Source organism: Myotis myotis, unplaced genomic scaffold, assembly GCF_014108235.1.
Source record: "Myotis myotis isolate mMyoMyo1 unplaced genomic scaffold, mMyoMyo1.p scaffold_m19_p_30, whole genome shotgun sequence".
NCBI classification, from domain to species: Eukaryota; Metazoa; Chordata; class Mammalia; order Chiroptera; family Vespertilionidae; genus Myotis; species Myotis myotis.
In genome coordinates, this window is record NW_023416336.1 from 1,062,616 (window position 1) to 1,082,171 (window position 19,556).

The 19,556-nt window shown below is 44.7% G+C and overlaps 1 protein-coding gene and 1 pseudogene across 1 annotated transcript in view; one reads left to right on the forward strand and one right to left on the reverse strand.

Annotated features, from left to right (window-relative positions):
- Nucleotides 1-236: 236 nt before the first annotated feature.
- On the reverse strand, nucleotides 237-15,761 carry LOC118652443 (annotated as a pseudogene).
- TSGA10 (testis specific 10) overlaps nucleotides 1,531-19,556 on the forward strand; it is a 273,384-nt gene continuing 255,358 nt past the window's right edge. The window contains exons 1-2 of the mRNA XM_036302250.1: nucleotides 1,531-1,665; nucleotides 17,723-17,851. The gene's annotated coding sequence lies outside the window, so the exon portion shown is untranslated. The remainder of the gene's footprint in view (nucleotides 1,666-17,722; nucleotides 17,852-19,556) is intronic.

Consider the following 19,556-nt stretch of genomic DNA (forward strand, 5'->3'; position numbering starts at 1 on the left):
GGATGGAACTGGAGAGCGGATAAATACCACATGATCTCACTCATTTGTGGAATATAATGAACAACATAAGCTGATGAACAAGGACTGATCCAGAGACGGAGAGGCATTGATTGGACTGTCGGGACTTGGAGGGAAGGTAGGGGAGGGTGGGGGTAAGGGGGAAAGATCAACCAAAGGACTTATATGCAAGCATATAGGCCTAATCAATGGACATGGACAACGGGGGGGGGGGGGGGGGGTATGAGCGGGGGGGTGGGTAGAGGGTAACGTGGGGACAAGGACACATATGTAATATCTTAATCAATAAAAAATATATTAAAAAAAAAACAAAAACAAAAAAACAAAACAAAATAAACTGGTGAATAGATCCAGAGCCATGGATGCCTGGAACAGACAGACAAATCTCAGAGGGCTGGGGTTGTGGGGATTGGAAAGAGATTAAGCAAAGAACATATATGCATATATTCATAGCCCATGGACAAAGACTATAGTTTAGAGAAGGCCTGGTACCAAGCAGGGGCTGGGTGGAGGGGGGCAAGGGTGGACATCTGTGATACTGTCAACAATATACAAATAAAAATTTGGGGGGGGGGGAGGAGAATGTGGTACATGTTAAACATTAAGAAATATTACAGGTAGGGGAGGCCAGGGGATTGTCAAGGGCGGGGGGAAAAAAGGACACATATGTAACACCCTTTGTAATACTTTAAGCAATAAAACAATAAAAAAAAAATATTACAAAGGTGTTTTTTTTAAAGCTGGGATCCAAAAATTTACCAGAATAAAATGCCATTTTCATCAAAAACTAACTTATCCACTTTTAGGTAATGGGGTTAATTTTAACATAGTTGGATGACCAACAATGATATTCCTGTTAAGTTAAAATAGTGTTCCCTAAATAAGAGAATTGGACAGGAAAACAGTCGATACAACATTAAATATCAATTGCGGAGTGTACCCTTTCTTTTTTTGGTTAACCACCAGTTTTTCTGGAAAGGGACCGGCGTGTGGAGAAGGGATACCAATCAGGAATCTACGCTTTCACTGCTAGTGCTGCCACTTCCCAACTCAACCCTGACACAGAGCTGACCCCCGCAGACTGCAGGCCCCTGGCGCCCAGAGAACAGACCGGCCCTCTCCCTGGGTGCTCTGGCAGGACCCGGCCTGGGAGGCTCCCTGACACTCGGCTGCGGCAGGAGACCGCGCCAACCTCGCAGGACCCACGAGCAGCTCTGGGGGATAAGGAGTTCACTGGGTCCAGATCAGCGCCTGATCTATGGGGAAAGTGGTACAAAGCCTTGGCAGTAAAGCCACAGGTGTTCCAGAGCTTTGGGAAAGCTGCACACAGAGGCCTACGCATGCGCGTTACATGAAGGTGCCCCCAGGGCTAGCCCCTGTTACTAGGAGACCGGACGCTCCTGTGGAAACTCGGCGCTGTGGGGCGTGCGCCTGCGCGGCGCGGATGGACCAAGAGGAGGCCTTCCTTAGGCGTCTGCTAGGGCTGGCACGTGAACGGACGCGTCGCCACGTGCGTGGGTGCGCGCGCAGGGCTCGTAGTCCCTGCGAGGAGCGTCGAGCCAGGTACGCGTGCGCACAGGGACTGGGGGCCCGTGAGACCAAAGCAGAGCGAAGGCGCCAGGAAGATGGAGGACGAGCCCCCCTCAGGTACAGAGCGTGAGGGCGGAGTCGACGGCGGCGCGGGGCGGTGCTAACCGCTCCGCCTCCTTCCCGTCAGGTGTCGTCTGCCACCACCTGCACCTCCAGCGGGGCGGGGCCGGGTCCATTTGGGGTGGGAAGGGCGGGGAGAGGGCGGAGGATGGAGATGGGGTGGGACTTGAGTCCCTGCGGGAGGCGGCGGCCTGGCAGGCGCCGGGATGAGCTCTGAGGAGGCGGCTGGGCCGCGAAGTCCCAGGAGGGACCTGGCGCCCCAGGTAGAAGCCGCGGCGATGGCCCGGTGGGGGCCCAGCAGTTTCTGGGCCGGAAGGCCTCTGAGGAGGCAGCGGCAGGGGCGTGTGTGGGGTCGGGGCGGGGTGACCCCGAGGCAGGGGTTCGCGGCTTGAGCTGCTGTGAGGGGCAGTGGCGGCGGAGCTCGGCCCCGGGAAGCCCTCCGGGAGCCGCCCTGCTCCCGCCGCCCTTTCTCGGGAGCGCAGGGCTGGCCAGTTCCCATGGTGACCGCTGGGCGTCCTGCCGCCCTGCGCTGGGTTGCGGGGTTTAGAGACGCCGTGGACGGAGCTGAGCGTTGGGAAGTCAGATCGGGGAGCCCACCCGGGCTCCCTACTCCCAGCCTCTCACTTCTGAGGTCTTCACAGACTTCGGGGGCGAAGGGCCGAGAGGAAGGGCGTCCTCATGAAAACCATGTAATTTCAGTGCCCGGGAAAGGCAGGGTGAGCGGGCTTTTGTCTGAAACTAGTGGAGGCAGTTGAGAACCGAGGCCGTCATGGGCCTGATACCCAGATACGCACAGGAATACGTTTTTCCCTTTAAACAAAGTCAAGGATCGCGGCATCAGGAAAAGTTTGCAAAGATGACGGTGTCCGAGTTTTCCTTCTTCCCCTCCATGCCCTTATACCTCCCGGTATTCGGTGTTTAAATGCCCTCTACTGGCATCTCAACTACGCCTTTTGTGGTTGTAAGGAAATAAATAACAGTCGGTCTTTAAGTAGAGGAAAATAGGTTAGTTATAAATGTAAAAGGAGAGTGTCACATTCAAACCTGCCTCCAGGATAAAGCTTATTTTTGTTTGTGTTTTAATTAACCCATGAACTACTGAACTAAATCAGCCTTAACTAGTGGAAAATAATGAGGGAGGTACATTAATGCAGTGTTTATTTTAAATAATAAACTTTGGCACTTTTAATGGCAGCTTCTCAAATATATCTTGTTTCTCTTCTGAAAAAAAAGAAAGAAAAAAAAAAGAGAGAAAGAAACCATTGCTTTAGCCCAGCATCTAATCAGTTGTAGAGCTTTCCCTGCTGTCTTTCTATCTCTTCTCCAGTTGCTTGGTCCAGTTTGTTGTAATTTCCTCTTGAAGTCCTCCCGGTACAGAGGCAGTTAGAGCAGGTGTTACTAGATTTATTCCCTTTCCCATCACACGCCCTTCTCCCCTGATATAGCCTCTATGATAGCCACTTCCTCGCTTTTCCTTATTGTTCCTCCATCTTTGTAGGTGAACATGCACATTCTAGTTGGGTTTGTTTATGAACTTTTATATAAATGAAAATTTCATATTTCTTTGCATTTTGTTTCTTTACTGGAGATTGTTTTAAGATTGATCCTTATTGTTGCTTATAGTTTGTTTAGTGTTCTATTGTAAGAATTTATCTTCTTTTGGGTGAAGAACACTATTGTGAAGCTTCTTATACATGTCCCCCATGATACTGTTATGCCCAGATTTCAAGATTCCCCCAAGACAGACTACTAGGGAGCCGAGTCCGATGCAAAAGCATAGAGTCTTTTATTCAAGCCCGGGACTTGGTCTCCCCCCCCTCCCCCCCGCCTCCATTACTGGATGCAAGAGAGAGCCCCGAGTCCCAAGGGAACAAAGAATTTATAGGGCTTGGGGTCAGGGGGTGGGGGCACACTCTGACCACTGATTTGGCCGATTCCGGTTGGTTGAGTGAGGGCCGGGGGATAGTGACGCAAGGGCAGGGTGCAGCTAGGGTCTGGTTACACAAAGACAGGGGGGTGGCTAGCATACTCTTGGCCTTGGGCTAGTTTCCCCCGCTTTCCCATTGGCCGAGATAAGGGCAAGCTGAGTAACTGATACATTCTGCGGCTTTTTCTTGGAAGAGGGGTTAAGGACACAGCTATCAGTCCTGTTCTGTCCTTTCATTCCCCCCTTGTCTTGGAACTTCCAGCTCAATCATGAGACCGACTGAACTATCAACTGAATTATTTTTATACACTTCTTGACAAATTGGACTAGTCTGTTAATAATGCAAGGGCCGAAAGTCAACAGCATCAGGAGGACTACAAGGGGTCCGCCGAGGTCCGCTGTCTTCTTGAGGGTGATCTGCAGTGGGTGTGTCTGGTCAGAGGTCACCTTCCAATCAGGCTCCTTGCTGTCCTGGGCACAGAAGGAGCTGGGCTTGTGATCTGGCAGAGACAAACTATAACAAATGGTCCGGTGGAAGGGAAAGAAAACATTTCAGTTTTAACAACCTCTATTAAAATAGGATTTTTCTCCTTAAAATTCCTCTATGGTTATCAAAAAGCCAAATCAAGACTAATTTATCTACTGTATTCTATTTGGCCTGATGTTTGCATGAACACAACAAGAATGGTAACTGACTACCTTTGCTGGAATTTCATGACTGAATCTTAATGTGCCCCGTAGGGCCAGGAATCCAAGCTTTCCAGCTGCCATCAGGCCTGCCTGCAGTATCTGCTGCGTTAGGTGAATCCCTCCCCTGTAGCAACTCCACCTGAGCCCATGCCCTAGGCTTTAAGGCCCATCTCAGTAGCCCTCCTACTCGTTGTGGCCCAGAGTGTGTGGGGGTTCCGCAGGGACGCAGAGGCGTCCTTATTGCTCCCCTTCTACTCTTACCAACCGCCAGTGATGGTAGGGCATGGGCCTGACGCTCCAGCGCCAGCCATCTTCAGGGCTCCCAAGCAGGATACGAGGCTTTCTCTATGGCACTCTTACTGGCTTCAAGTCTTCAGAGCTCAGACAGGTTTCTTTAAAACATGATACTCCAGTCAAAGTTTCCGGTTAATAAAATCACTACTGAAAACCGGTCTTATTGATTTCATGCAAAGAAATATATTGCCATGACTTATTAAGCATTGCCAGATTTAGAGGAATTATATAAGGAGAAAAACATACTGATCTGCTCTAAGATCTTCTGATTTTTCTTGTCAGTCCTTTAAAAATGCATAACTATGCCTCAGACCTTCCATTCTAAATAGGCCTTTCCCAGCTTTCTATAGCCGAGGTTTGTACCACCCCTGACATGGGCATGGTCATGCAGGCCTGCAAGACAGTACACAGGCTGCCAACTGTCAGATGTTTCTCAATAGAGACCAAAACCTGATGGGTATTCTTCTTTGTCCAGTTGGGCATCTGCCCTCTTGGCAGCCAGACACCCTTTACTTTTGGGGTTCATTCCATATAGTCCCCTTCCAGGACAGCTAACACATAGCTATAACAATATCCCTCAGTGTGGGAGACTGGACACTTGCCAGTTATTCCCAAAAACTACCAAGGACTGTAGACCATCACCAGTCCACAGCTACAGCTACATTCAAACCTGCAAGAGAATCAAAGGTTAATACAACATATTAATACAATGAAACATAATATTGGCACCATGGCCGCTTCAGGCAGCTAAATCTCATGCTATCAAACATGACACATGGTAGGGCTATACAAACATTTTAGGGAGGTGACTAAAGTCCACTCTTTGACCTTTCTATATAAGGTAAAATTGTCCTTGTCTTTCTGAAGCCATGTCTATGAAGATGCAGGCATCATCTGAGTCTATTATACAATTTTCTGCAGGTATAGTCCTTTTCAAGTTGGGGTGAGTCCTGAGGTCGTGAACTTCTTTACCCACACCGAGTCCCCAGGCTGGAAAGGATGTACAGAGTCTGAGGTGGCACTGGCAGGGCATCTTGAACAAGCTTATGAATGGCTCGTAATTTCTGTAAGAGATCACGTCTAAGTAAGGGGTACAGGCATTCTGGCATGACTAGAAACGAATGAGTTACCGTGTTCTTTCTGAGGTCCACAGTCCTCTTTGATGTCCAAGGAAAAAGGCAGTTTGTCCGGTGGCTCTTAGAACTGGTGTCTTCTTGGATGTTACTGGTCCCATTGGCTCTGTCAAGACTGAATAGGCTGCTCCAGAATACACCAGAAAATTAACCGGGGGTTCTATTTATCTACAAATATTTATACCTAAGTAGACATATAAACATCAAATAAACATCCATATTTACATCTTTTCAGTGAACAAGTACTTTTACAGTCTTGGGAATTTTGGCAGATAACAGGAACACTGCCCAAGTCCCCTAATGGGGGCCTGACAAGAACAGATGTGGGGGCCTTTGGCTGGGGGGTATAAAGTCTCCATTCTTTCTCTCTCAGCACTGCTAAGGACAGGATCATTGGAGAGGTCTCTTCACCTAGGCAAGGCTGTGCTGAGCCATCTGGGGCAAAAGTGGTTTCTGCTTCCATTAGAGGGACCAGGTCAACTGGTAAATATAGGAATTCATGAACCACCTGATGGCCACCTAACTGACATCAGTGGGGGTGGCAGAACGGTCTGCAGCTGTGGTACCGTACCAGTAGCTCCAATAATGGTGACTTCCTGTCCTGAGAGGGGAGCTACCTTCTGAGTAACTACCGAGTGCTCTGCCGCTGTATCAATCATAAAGTTCACAGTCTGGCCCCCGATCTTCATTTTGACCATCGGCTCATGGGGGCCCAGTTGGAAAAAGCCCAGTCTGTCCTAGTCAGAGTCAGCTGTTGCCAGTCCGAGGAGGTCTGCCTCAGGCGGTAATGGCCAGTAGCGGCTGGGTAGTTTGGATGGCCTTGCCAGCTTCTTCTTCTGGCCTGCTACTAAACTTTACTCTGTCCCTTCTTACACACGCAGAACTGGACCCAAGGCAGCGAGGTTTGAGCAATTTTAAAATTCCTTAACATACATTTTATCATTCATGTTGCAGTGAGGGACCGGGTTGGCTCCTCCTGAATAAAAGAACTAATCAAAATAAGGCTTATTTTCTAACTTCATTTGTCCCTGGGTGTGGACAACAAATGACACTAATCAGATTGACATAAACGATTTAACCTTTGTTTAGGGAGGCAAATGCAAAGCATTTACTCCCAAGTGTCATTGGTTTAGGGAAGACAGGATTTCTGCTCAGTTTCCCTATTTTACTTGTCCCAGCTTACTGGTCTATCATGCATTCAATTTTCTTAAAATGTATTCTGGCACAGGAGAAAGTTGTTTTGCTGTACACAGGTAGTTTAACTCCTATATATAACTGGGCTTGGACCTCTGCCCAGAAAACTGCAGTCTATAAGTTCAATATGCAGCCTCTGGTTTTTCTAGCCCAACGAGGTTTCAGCCAGTCTCTGAGTCAGACTCCTCCTCTCTTGGAGAATTTCAAAGTCCTGATGGCTTCCAGGTCCAGGGAGAGTGCCTTTTTGTTAACCCTTAGGGCCCTGCTTTCTTGCCTTTCTACCAGTTTCCTTCGTGGCAGAGCAGCAACCAGGCCTCTTTCAAGGGAGTGCACTAGAAGGGGATATCAGCCCCTCCTGTGAGCCAGCTGCTCTGCCTAGGGTCTCCCAAGGGCTCGGCCAGAGCATCCCCCAGCAAATCCCAGAAGCCGCTGCCCTTTTGCAGTGGTATGGACTCAAGCAGGGGGTTCACTGGATGTAGCCAGCAGCGAAGCGCTCGCTGGCTTCTGCCTGCAGCTGCTCGCGCCCACAAGCCCTGCCCCGCAGCACTCCTGCAGCACGTGCTGCACCATCAGCTCCAGCACCTCAGCGTTCTCCAACTTAGCCTGCACCTGTGCTGGCAGGGGCGCCAGGTGGGGGAGGGAGGTGAGGCCAGGCTACGCCCTGATCCCCGTCCGCTCGCTCAGCATCCCCTGGGCACTGGCCCGCCAGCCTCACCTCGGTGCCCGCCAGCAGCTGCCGCAGCTCCTGTAGGCTCTCATTGATCCATGTGCCGCTTCTTCTCCACCAGGGGCTTCTGGGCCTTGCGGGCAGCTCAGGCATTCAGCCCCCCTTCTTTGACCTGGCTCTCAGGGGCTGAGTCTGCCTAACAAAACAGTTGTAAATCACCAGGGCGGCTGCGGACTCTAGCTTTGTTCCTTCTCCACTTTTCTAGCGGGAATTTAGTTTTTTTTTTTTTTAATTCTTAGAAACTTTAATCCTTTAATGATTACCAAAACTGAACATTCAGCAATTTTAGGTTAATATTTATGAACATATTTTAAATGTACTTTTACTCTTAAGATATATCTAGACCTTTTGTGATAAAACTAGGAACAGGTATCGGTCTGATTCAGCATTGGAGGGGTTCAAAGAATAAACCAGGGCAGAGAAAGATTGTGCTTACAGTTACTTTTTGTGACCTTGAAGTTCATTGATAAGACCTGTTAGGTTTGCAGCCAGCAGCATAACTACCAAAACCCCCGCCCCCCTTGTCTCAGCCCAGGCCCATTGCTTTTCCTCACAGAGTCGGCCTGGAAATATAACGGGTGCATAGGGAGATTTCTTGCAGACAGAAAACCTGGAGACCATCTGAAATCCAGTTACAGATGCTTTCAGAATCGGGATGAGGGAGGGAGGGAAAGACCAGGTTATATCCCCTATGAGGATTCTAATAAACAATTGAAAAAAGCAAGTTAAACAAAATACAGTCACAGGCAGTAAATTTCGCTGTCCTGTGGAGCTGTCCACCAAAGAGATAAGAAAACCATGAATAACAAGTTCTTTGAAATTTGCTACTTTGTTAATTTGCTAAGCAAACAGTTAACTTGAAAAGACTTCTCTCTTGCTTTTTACAAGCAATCTTGGAATTACAGCAATTTACAACCCAGGTGAGACCAACTTATAGACAGAAATTTATATTAACTAAGTGGGCTGATTCCTTCTGTAATGGTGAGCAAAAGACTCTGAGAACTACTAGAGATTCTTGCAGCCCATCGCGGGTCCAGTCCAAACGTTCAGCCAGATGAATTAACAGAAACGCAAAATAAATCAAAGTAACTTTCACTTCACACAGACTAGTAATGAGCAGCCAAAATAGACAAACACTCGTATTCACATTCTCTCAGTAGACTAGCCCAGACTGGAGCTGAGCAGATAAACAAAACAATGCCCAATTCCCCAGACGAGAGTGGGGGCACTCCTGGCACCCATGTCCCAGAACAGAATTCTCGACCAACGTTTTGGTGAGAACCTACCGGAGGAGTTAAGACTGCATCCAGTCCCCCCTCTCGGTAGCAAATTGGCTAGTCCCACACAAACAAACAGCTGTTCACTCATGCTTCCTCAATGTTTCAGCATTCATTCCAATTCCACAATCTCTATTGTACCCCTTAAAAAAATTTTTTTAACATGTAATAAGAACAGCAGGTTTACTTTGTCCCGACCTCATGATGATCGGTGATGAGAGATAGACAAGGGAGGGGGTGACCTGTTTTCACAGATCCTCACTCAGTGGCCTGCCTGACCGAAGTTGTGGAGACACACAAAGGAGAGGAGAGGGCAGGCCCCCTCCCTCCACACTCGCACACTTTCACCAGACATTCATTCAGCAAAGGCATTTAGCTACCACAACACACAATTTTTCCCAATTCAATCCAAATCTTAAACTTTTAGCTGGCAAGTCAAATGTTCAGCATTTCTTAATCAGTAACATTTTTAAGAATAAACTTCAAAAATGCAAGACATAAGTTTTTTATCATTTGAATTCAGTAAGCTTCAAGGTCCCAAGTTCCCAGCAGTTCTGGAAAACTACACCTGAAGCTGGCAAGCAGGTTTGACCCAGCCCTTGACTTTAAAACCACCATAATGCTTAAAGGAGTAGTTTGAGTCTGTCCCATAACATCCGTCCAGTAAGTCCACAGAAAACAGAAAAAAAAACACAAACCCAGACAAATACAGTCTTCCAACTCTATGGAAGCAAAACCAAAACAATCTTCCGACTCCGCGGAAGCAAAACTACAGATTAGACGATGGCCATGCACCACTCGTCTCAGATTGAGGGGTTTCTGTGCCCCTCCAGATGGAGGATCGGGGTGTCCCCCGCCTCCTCCCGCCCGTGGCCCCCCAGTGCGTCCACCTAGGCCTTTATGGGCAATACAGATTTCAGAAGTGAGCTCACACAGGACAGAACACACAACAGAATAAACAACACACAGACACTTACCGCGGTCAGTCAGACTCTCTGGATCGGGATCCCACGTGAGTCTTGGGGATCCCGGACGAGCCCTCAAATGTTATGCCCAGATTTCAAGATCCCCCAAGACAGACCACTAGGGAGCCGAGTCCGATGCAAAAGCATAGAGTCTTTTATTCAAGCCCGGGACTTGGTCCCCCCCCACCCCCCGCCTCCATTACTGGATGCAAGAGAGAGCCCCGATTCCCAAGGGAACAAAGAATTTATAGGGCTTGGGGTCAGGGGGTGGGGGCACACTCTGACCACTGATTTGGCCGATTCCGGTTGGTTGAGTGAGGGCCGGGGGATAGTGATGCAAGGGCAGGGTGCAGCTAGGGTCTGGTTACATAAAGACAGGGGGTTGGCTAGCATACTCTTGGCCTTAGGCTAGTTTCCCCCGCTTTCCCATTGGCCAAGATAAGGGCAAGCTGAGTAACATACATTCTGCGGCTTTTTCTTGGAAGAGGGGTTAAGGACACAGCTATCAGTCCTGTTCTGTCCTTTCAATACCCTTTTTATTTCCCCATGGTAATCTTTTTAAGTGAGCTAGTTAGTAAGGCAGTTCCATAACTTAGTTATGCTATAAAATCACTTTATTTGTTATTAAATTCTTTCAGTTCAGAAAAGTCTTTTGAAAACAGCTATTTTAACCCTTTATGTTTTGAATAGATCTTGATAAATGGTACCTCCCTGAGAGCCCTTTATTTATGAACTTTTAAAACACAAGTTATTTCTTTACAGTATAGTTTGATTTGAAGAGAAGTGAGAACTTTGGAATTAAATGGAATGACTAGGAGAGGTTATTTCTTTTTCATAAGAAAGGTTAACTATTGTGGCTTTACTATTTTGTTTGAGGTGAATTACCAAAACGTTTACTCACGGATTTTTATTATAAACACAAATACCTATCTCAGTTGTCATAAATTTTTGTGTGCTTCTCTATATCTTTCTGTTAGTAAGGCTATTCCTTCCTACTTCAAAATGTTTATGAACATTTGGGGACAGTTTTATTAAAAATAAACCCACACCAAGTTGACCTTTAGTGGAATCAGAATTCAAAATCTCATATAAAATACTCCAGTATTTTTAATTCTTTCACAATATTCAGTAGAGATTTATTGAGCACATATTATATACCTGATTTTTGCTTAGCACTGATTATACTTTTTAGCACATGATCTTACCTCCTTTTTTACTGAAAAATTAAAATTCTACCAGGCAGAAACTTCTTCAAATTTCTACCTCTATCTTAATCTTCACCTGACCTTGCTTTTCTCTCTTTTTGTTTAAGAAGAAAAAATTTCTACCCCTTATCTAACCCTTCACCTGAATCTCCTTTTCTCTTTCTTGTCTCAGAGGATAGTGCACAACTTATATCTGGGTTTCCCCTTGTTAGCCCAGTGGCCTTGCTCCATTAGTTAGCATTAACCTATGTCTTAGGATCTTTATTGTGTTCACACTGCAGGGCTTCTTAGCCCGGAGTACAAGAATTTAGGGGGTTCTTGAATCCCCTGAAACTGAAGTTGTGTATGTGCTTGCATTTAGGAGAGAACCCAGGGCTTTTGTTTAATTTTGGAAGATTTCCTAGATGTAAAGAGAATTAAGAAACAAGATTTTCTAGCCCTAGCTGGTTTGGCTCAGTGGATAGAATATGGGCCTGTGGACTGAAGGGGCCCAGGTTCTATTCTAGTCAAGGGTACATGCCTGCATTGCTGGCAGGAGGCAGCTGATCATGATTCTCTCTCATCACTGATGTCTCTACCTCTCCCTCTCCCTTCCTCCCTGAAATCAATAAAAATATATTTGAGAGAAAAGAAAAAGAAACAAGATTTTCTACTTTGTAATGACCCTTCAACAACCTTGGTCTTTTTCTAACTTTCACTCTACCTCTCTTCTCACAATCATGCTTCCTTTTCCTTAGTACTAACTCATTTATTAGTCTTCATCAAACTTGCTTCCACCCCATCCTTACCATTAAAACTACTTTGTTCCAATCATCAACATTGATTATATTGAAAATGTTTTACTGAGTACCAATTTTGTTCTGTGCACCTTTCTAGGCATTACAGCTCTAACAGTGAGCAGCAGATAAGAGCCTAGATCTCTTGGAGCTTACCTTCTAGTGGGAGCGGGGGGAATTAGTGAAGAAATAAATGATATAATTTCAAATGATATAAGTGTAAATAACCTAATAACAGAGTGACTAGGAGAGAGGCTACTTTAGGTAAGAGGTCAAGGAAGAGCCTTTGACATTTCAGCCAAAGAGCTGAGCTGCGGGTAAGATGGAGCCAGCCATAGGCTGGGCCTTAACATGGAATGATACTGGTTCAGTAGAGGAACAGAAAGAAAACCGATAAAGCTGGCGGGTGGACAATGAAGAGAGTACTAGGTCTGTTTAGGAAAGTGAAGGCAGGGCCCAAATCACACAAGACCCTAAAATGGTGGGTTTTACTCTAATTGCATTGGGGAGCCATTGGAGTGTTTTTGAGGAGGATCTCATTGTTTTAAAGTGATTCTTTTGATCTCCGTTTGGAAAATAGTTACAGGGAGCAACATAGAAGCAGAAAGACCAGTTAGGAAACGTGCAGTAATCCATGTGCGGATGATGGTGACTTGAACCATGGAAGTGGTAATGAAAGTGTAGAGAAGTGGGTGGGTTTGGAGTTAGAACCAACAGGGCTTGTTGATGCATTTGATGGGGATCAGGGAAAGAGGAGACAAAGGTGACTCCTCTGGCACTGCCTTAGGCACTGCCATTTGACCTGGGAGAGACTGGGAAGGAGCCTAGTGGAGGTGTGCTGAGAGCAGACTGCAGGTGGGAGAATTAGAGGTCTGTTTTACACAAGTTAAGTTGCAATGGCTGTGGACATCCAATAAACACAATAGAATGTGCTCCGATAGGGTGTGTTCATAGTTTTTTTGGAATATGTAAAATCCATGCTATGTCTTTTGGAGGGAAGTAGAACTCAGAAATACTCTTTTGTAGTCCTTTTCTCTATATTCCCTTAGCATCCATGTGCATTCATTCCTCTAGTGTGCACTAATCTTGCTGTACTCTAATTTCTGATTTATTAGTTCTGGAGTTCCCTAGATCATTGCAGGTTGAAATTATAGCTTTTTATTTGGTTTCCATATTTCTGTCCCCAGAATCTAATATTGGGTCATCATTACTCTGTTTATAAATTTGAGAATCGAATAAATGTGACTGTTACAGTCTGATAATATGAACTGAAACAGTGATAGGAATGGAAGATATTAATTTGAGAGAAATTTTAATGAAAAATCAGTAGAACTTGATGGCCAATTAGATAAGTTGAGTCACTGAGAAGAATTAGGAATAACAGTAATGGTTAATAATAATAATAATAATAATAATAATACTATATAGACTTGCTTAGTCAGGCACTTTTCTAAGTGCTTTACTTATATGAATCCTCATCGCAGCTCTTTGAGGCGAGTACTGTTATCATTCCCATTTTATAGGTGAAGGCTTGGCCAGAGAAGTAACTTGCCTCTAGTCATGCAGCTAAGAAGCAGCAGAACTAGCATGATGAACATGAACAGCCTGATGCTAATGAACACACTCTTAACCACTATGCTATGTTACTTCGCAGTTGAGAATGATTGTGGTTCTCACTTGGATGTTTATGATAACAGTTTGCTGCTCGCACAGTACTTTTACTTGCATTCTCTGAGATCTGTACAGGAACACAAGTTCCATTCATAATCCATTTAAAGATCATGGGAATGTGGAGAATATTCTGGTGGCAGGCTAGACAAGGGCATTTCAGATACACTGATTTATCTCCCTTTTTGCTGCCTCCAAAGCTAGTGCAGGTAATGTAGCAGCTCTAATGTGATAGTCTCTTGGCCTCTTCCTACTTTTAATTTCTAGATTAGTCTGATGGGTAATTTTATAGAACTCCCACTTGACTATTGAGATTTCCAAAGAAAAGAAGGAATATTCAATTGTATCTGCTATGGTACACTGCTTCATTGTCACATCTACTAAATTTTATGATACCTTCCTATTACATAGACAGCTCTGTGCAGGTTGGGGCAGTACAGAGAGCTCTAGAACATTGCTTGTTCTTAACATTCTAATGACCATGTGAGGGAGATGTACATCCAGAAAAACCAAATAGCTACATAAGTTGTTCTATAACGACTATATACAAAAGTATCATTGAAGACGTGATCACTATTCGATGGAGAAGATAGAGAAAACCTAGAAAATATGGAATTCAAGCTGAACCTTAGAATTAAATGGAGAGAAGGGTGAGGGTAAGGCTTATGAATAAAAGATGACCTGTTTCTTAATGTATAAAGAATATGTGGAGTAATTTGGAGTAGTTTGTCTTTAACAGGGGAGTTCTTAGAGGAGATAAATATGATGACGTGGAAAGGGATCAAGTTATGAAGAACTCACTGTTAGGCAGGTTTAGACTTTACTTGATTTCCCTGAATTAATTTGGGCTGAGGCCTATTTAAAATATATATATATATTTATATGTGTGTGTGTATTATATATATATATACATATACATATATACATATGTATATATATATATCGGTATATATATATATATATATATATATATATATAGAGAGAGAGAGAGAGAGAGAGAGAGAGAGAGAGAGATACACACACACACATATACACATACTATAGGCCTGGTGCACAAGATTTGTACATGGGTAGGGTCCCTAGGTCTGACTGGAGATCAGAGCCAATCTGTGGGGCGACCAGCGGGGTGGTCAGGAGGCCCCGCTGGCACCTGCCTTGGCTGGCCTGCGGCCTGGGGCTGAGGGCAGGTCCTGCGTTGAGCATCTGCCCCATGGTGGTCACTGTGAATCATAGCGACTGGTTGTTCCACTGGTCATTCTGCCGTTCAGTCAACTTGCATATTAGGCTTTTATATGGAATATATACATGTATATACATATATGTGTGTGTGTGTATATATATATATATATATATATATATATAATTGATATTAGAGAGGAAGGGAGAGGGAGAGACAGAAATATCAATGATGAGAGAGAAGCATTGATCAGCTGCCTCCTGCATGACCCCTACTGTGGATAGAGCCTGAAAAGGCTTGTGCTTTTGACAGGAGTCAAACCTGGAACCCTTCAGTTCGCAGGCCGACACTCTGTCCTCTGAACCAAACCAGCAAGGGTCTGAGGCCTGTTTTAAAATAAGAAGAGTAAATATTAATTCAGTGCTTATTTCATGGGATTTTTTATGGTTCTAGTCTCTGTACTAGCCAAATAAGGATTGCTGAGCAGCATTTAAGAAATGCAGTGTTTCAGGCCTATCTTCTATATATACAAAAACCTAAGCCGACAAACAACCAAATGACCAAATGCTATGACGTGCACTGACCACCAGGGGGCAGACATTCAACGCAGGAGCTACCCCCTGGTGGTCAGTGTGCTCCCATAGCGGGAGTGCTGATCAGCTAACAGATCCGTCCAGGCAGCCCACCAGCCCAGCAGCAGACACTCTCTCCCTCAGTAGTCCTGCAGGTCCAATCTCTGGAGAATGGGCCAGGCATTGATGGGTCAGCGTCACCAGCACAATCCCAACAGTGCCATCGGCCTCGGCACCACTGCCACTTCCCCTCCCTAGACACTCCACAAGGAAGAAACGATATAAAAGCAGCCACCAGGTGGCTCCCGACAACCAGCACAAATGTCAGCAGGACAGATCTGGATCCTGGGCCTGCAAGGGTATCTCACCACCCGCCTGGAGGGCCAATCCCATCCCAGACCTTCCTCCTCCCCCCACCTCCCACTCACCCCCTTGGAATGGGTGCCAGACACAAGGCTCAAGGCTGGCGAGCGCTGCTGCCATGGCATGAGCCGCTCCCAACCAGAACTGACTTGGAAGGGGCCCGCGGCAGGAGAAGCGGGGCCAGGATAAGCAGGAGTGGCAGGCAGGAGCGGCAGGTGGCGGTGGAATGCCGGTTTTGGCCCAATCCCTGCAGGCCATGCTGAGGGACCCCATTGGTGCATGAATTTGTGCACCGGGCCTCTAGTTGTGAGTACAAATCTTCATTTTAACAAGATTCCCAAGTGACTTGTATATTCACTAAAAACTGAAAAATACTGCTAGAGTGAGGAGTCATTTGATTCTGTTATTCTAAGTGGAATTTTTATAACTAGGAACATATTTTTCAACAGAAACTGTAAGGAATAGTAATTAGGGTTTCAGCTTATGCCATAAAGGCCTAAATCAGAGGTTCTCAACCTGTGGGTCGCGACCCCTTTGGAAGTCAAATGACCCTTTCACAGGGGTCGCCTAAGACCATCGGAAAACACATATTGTTTTTGTGATTAATCACTATGCATTAATTATGTTCAATTTGTAATAATGAAATTGGGGGTCACCACTACATGAGGAACTGTATTAAAAGGGTCACGGCATTAGGAAGGTTGAGAGCCACTGGCCTAAATGATTCATAATTAGAAATACTCTGTGGGAGCTAATGCTTAATTTCCAAATGAGGCAGTAACTGCTGAAATGAAAACCAAAAAACCGACATATTTTGCTTAGGAAAGAGAAGAAGGAAGATGAATCTGTCACATTGCTAAGTGTTAGATTAGACAAGGTGTGACTCAAGGTCGGTGACTGGGGAGTCCTGATCCTATCATATCTGGAGCACTAGATTTTAGAGCAGAGGTTCTCAACCTGTGGGTCGCAACCCCTTTGGCAGTCGAATGACCCTTTCGCAGGGGTCGCCTAAGACCATCCTGCATATCAGATATTTACATTATGATTCATAACAGTGGCAACATTACAGTTATGAAGTAGCAACGAAAATAATTTTATGGTTGGGTCACAACATGAGGAACTGTATTTAAAGGGCCAGAAGGTTGAGAACCACTGTTTTAGAGAATAACAGCTGTGTTGGTAGGAGAGCTCTAGGACACTTGTAGCAAATTCTCTCTTCCTTAACATACAGGCAGCCTTGATTCAGGAAAAGAACTGATTATTTTCCTAAATTACACAATTTCTAAGATACATTGTCAAGTAAAAAAACCATAGTGCATAGTAGTATGTATAATATGTTAATGTAAAATATTGGGTTATTTTGCACATGAAAAAATGTACACACTGGAAAAAAACTCTAGAAATGAAATTATTGTTATGTTGCTAGATTTTATATAATTCTCTATAAATATTGTGCCAATTTACACTGCCACCAATATACATAAAAATGCTACATTATATAGCCAACTATTTTATCTTTGCCAAGGTGAGTTAAAAAATGGTATTCAATGTTGTTTTAATGTGTATCCCTCTAAGTGGAGAGATTGAGTATCTTTAAATCTATTTAAAAGCTGTGTATATGAAGTATGCATATTCGTTGCCACTTTTTCTACCAGGGTATTTCCTTTCCTTTCTTATTTATAGGAATTATTAATATATTAGAAAGAAGTCAGTCCTTTATGATATGCGTAGCAAACCTTTTTGGAAAACACAGGCCTAGAGATAGATACTTAATTTGCTGCTGACCCAATATTTTCTTAGTACAGTGATTACCAAGGTGATAGGATGGGGTATGTCTCTTTTGAAAAGCATCTTCAATATTGTAGTTTTATATTTGGAAAGCACACAGAAAAAGTTTTATAACATAAAATGTTAAGAAAGTAAAGCTTGCTGAAATACTCTTTGCTGGTGTGACAAGGTTAAAACCGATTGAAAATGTATCTAAGAATGTGATTAGATTAAAAAATTTATATATAGTACTGTTGTGAGAAACCACAAAACTGTTTTAAAAAGAATGTCCTGGTATTATTCCCATTCTTTCCACTAGGTTACCACCAAAGAACATGATTTTGGTCTAGGGGCTCCAGTTTCTGAAGCTGGAAAATACCAGAATACTCTCCAGCTAGAACAACAAGTGAGAACTCAAGATAAATTCATCTCTACACTGAAATTACAGGTTACATTTAATTTACATATGTATTTATTTCCCTGAATTAATTTTGGCTGGGGCCTATTTTAAAATAAGAAGGCAGAGAACATTAATTCAGTGCTGGCTTATGGTTTTATTTTCTGGGTCTAAAATTATTTCATTTTTATCTTAACCATTTTGATACACAGAGTCTGAGTCAGTGAGTGCCAACTGTGTGCCAGGTGTTTTATGAGGTGCTTTCAAGTACATAATCTTACTTCATCCCAACCTTGTGAAACTTCTATTTTACAGACATGGACGCTGAAGTTCCAAGAGGTTAAAGAATTATGATACTAGACTAATGAATGACAGAGCTAGGATTTATTGGAGTTCCCAAGTTAGTTAGGATTTAAATGCAGTTCTCTGAACTCCAGGTTGAGCACTGTTTCTCTTCTCCTGGTGCCTAATCTGTGGGGTAGCTATTAATTAAGGTCATTGAAAGAAATTGCCTCTTGTAGGAAGAAGGAGTAGACTTACTTTTCCATAATCCCCTTACTTAGTACAGCTAAAAACCCTGAACATTATGTATGAAACAAGCATAGAACACTGAAAGGCAGGAGGAAGAAGGAAGACTGACTAGGGACCCCAACACACCAAGACTAGGAAAGGGACAGCCTAGCAAGGAAGACTACTTTTAGACAGTAACTGCCTGCTCTAAGCAACACAGTGGAAAACCCATAGCCCCGCTTCTGCCCACAAAGACTAGGAGCCTAGCCGGTTATCCTTGCCAGGCTGTAACAAGAAGCCCCAGCTGCACCTCATACCCTCCTCTCCCCCCACCAACTTCTCCATCCCCACAAGGTGGTGTCAAAGAAGAAGGCTGAGTTGGACACCAAGACTTGTGCCCACAAGGTGGTAAGGGAAGTTCCCAACCCCATTGTGTGTGTGAAGCACATGGGGAGCCTACAAGCACCTACCCCCACCGGGTGGTGTGAAGTGCTTCCTTTCCTCCTAGCTGGAGTGGTGTCCGAGGAGAATATGCAGAGTTAGGGCTTTACCAGGACCCAGCACGAACAAGTCCACCCACCCACGGTGGCAGTGGTGGACATGTGAGAGCAGTAGCGAGGCACCTCTGCTCTTCCTGCTGTTGTGGTATCAGCAGAGGCCCAGTGAGGAGCCTGAACTTCCATCCCTGCCCAGCAGGAACAAGGAGCTTCACCTTCTCCAGGTGTCCATGGAAGCCTCGGGTAAAATTGGACCCCCTCCCCCCGCCACCCCCAAGCAGGAACAAAGCAGTGTCCCTCTTTTCTAGCTGGAGCAGTGTCACAGGAAGCCCACTAAAACACAGGATCCAGAGTCTTAGAATACCAAGTTTCAATTAAAAGAAAAAATCGCTCCTCATCCTAAAAATCAGGAAGATCTCAATTTCAATGAGAAAAGACAAGATGTGACAACACAGTGATGAGTTAGATATTATAATGATCTGACAAGGATTTTAAATCAGGCAAGAATTTTATGAGTGTTTCAGCAAGCAATTTTGATTATTTCTAAGGCACACAAAAGAAAATGGAGATAAAGAAGAAATGGAAATTTTGGAAATTACCAAGTTGTTTTCAGTAAGTGAATGGATAAGTAAACTGTCGTGCATCCATAGAATGGAATTATAAAAAGAGATGAGTTGCCCTAACGGGTTTGGCTCAGTGGATAGAGCATCGGCCTGCGGACTGAAAGGTCCCAGGTTTGATTCCGGTCA